The sequence below is a fragment of the Lagopus leucura genome, unplaced genomic scaffold, assembly GCF_019238085.1.
Source record: "Lagopus leucura isolate 7727_CA_CO unplaced genomic scaffold, USGS_WTPT01 33736-0_obj-0_obj, whole genome shotgun sequence".
NCBI classification, from domain to species: Eukaryota; Metazoa; Chordata; class Aves; order Galliformes; family Phasianidae; genus Lagopus; species Lagopus leucura.
Genome location: NW_024966523.1, coordinates 1,102 through 2,754, shown reverse-complemented (window position 1 = coordinate 2,754; position 1,653 = coordinate 1,102). Strand labels below are relative to the sequence as shown.

The 1,653-nt window shown below is 60.7% G+C and overlaps 1 long non-coding RNA gene across 1 annotated transcript in view; it reads right to left on the bottom strand.

The window, feature by feature from the left end:
* Positions 1-469: 469 nt before the first annotated feature.
* Positions 470-1,653, bottom strand: part of LOC122192616 — a 1,625-nt gene continuing 441 nt past the window's right edge. The window contains exons 2-3 of the long non-coding RNA XR_006182652.1: positions 1,316-1,387; positions 470-776 (exon numbers count right to left, since the gene is read on the bottom strand). This is a non-coding gene — a long non-coding RNA (uncharacterized LOC122192616). The remainder of the gene's footprint in view (positions 777-1,315; positions 1,388-1,653) is intronic.

The window sequence follows — 1,653 nt, the reverse complement described above, 5'->3', positions numbered from 1 at the left end:
GGGGTCTATGGGGTCTGTAGGGTCTTTATGGGGGCTCTATGGGGTCTATGGGGTCCCTATGGGGTCTCTATGGGGTCTGTAGGGACTCTATGAGGTCTATGGGGTCCCTATGGGATCTGTGGGGCTCTATGGGGTCTGTGGCGTCTCTACAGATTCCCTATGGAGTCTCTATGAGTCCCTATGGGGTCTGTGGGGTCTCTATGGGGTCTCTATAGGGTCTCTATGGGGTCAGTGGGGCTCTATGGTGTCCCTATGGGGTCATTGGGGCTCTATGGGGCCCCTTTGGGTCTGTGGGGTCTCTGTGGGGTCAGTGGGGCTCTATGGGGTCCCTATGGGGCCAGTGGTTCTCTATGGGTCTTTATGGGATCTGTGGGCCTCTATGGGGTCTATAGGGTCCCTATGGGGGCTCTATGGGGTCAGTGGGTCTCCATGGGGTCCCTATGGGGTCAGTGGGGCTCTATGGGGTCTCTATGGGGTCTGTGGGGCTCTATGGGATCTCTATGGGGTCTCTGTGGGGTCTGTGGTGTATCTATGGGGTCAGTGGGGCTCTATGGAATCCCTATGGGGTCCATTGGGGTCAGAAGGGGTCACAGTGGGGTCACAGCAGGGTCATGGGGTCACGCTGGGGTCATGGTGTGGTCATGGGGTCACACGAGGTCACAGCGGGGTCACGGTGTGGTTATGGGGTCACCCGAGGTCACAGCAGGGTCACATGGGGTCACGGCAGGGTCACGGGGTCAGCTCAGCGCCCGCCATGTTCTCATAGGAGCTGGCATCTGGGAGGAGGGAGGGGGGGGACACAGCTCCATTGTCCCCATTGACCCCAATGTCCCCAGTGTCCCCATTGACACCAAATGTCCCCAGTGTCCCCATTGATCCCCACTGACCCCAATGTCCCCATTGATCCATTGACCCCAATGTCCCCAATGTCCCCATTGACCTCACTGCCCCCAATGTCCCCATTGATCCCCATTGACCCCAATGTCCCCATTGACCTCATTGTCCCCAATGTCCCCATTGTCTCCATTGACCCCATTGATCCATTGACCCCCATTGACCCCATTGATCCCCACTGTCCCCACTGATCCCCAATGTCCCCAACGTCCCAATTGATCCCTACGTCCCCATTGATCCCCATTGTCCCCAGTGTCCCAATTGACCCCTATGTCCCCATTGACCCCAATGTCCCCATTGACCCCATTCCCTCCCCAATCCCCATTCCCCCCCCCGCTGTCCCCATATCCCCAAAGATGTCCCTAAAGATGGGCCCCAACCATGTCCCCAATGTCCCCAACGATGTCCCCAATGTCCCCACCGTCCTCGTGCCCGTCCCGACGCGGCGCTGCTGCCCTCCTTGTGCCCCCCATCTCCTCGTAGGGCTGCGAACCTGAAGGGGGGGGGGGGGGGGGGGGGGGGGGGGGGGGTTTTTTTGGGGGGGGGGAGGGATTGCGTCCCCCCACCTCCGTTGGGGGGACTTTGGGGGGGGCCTTTGTGCCCCCCACCCCCCCCCATTGGGTGGCTTTGTGTCCCCGTCCCTCCCCCCATTTGGGGACATTGGGGGCTGGCTTTGCGTCCCCCACACCCCATTTGGGGACACTGGGGGGTGGCTTTGTGTCCCCCACCCCCATATTGTGAGGCTTTGTGTCCCCTCCC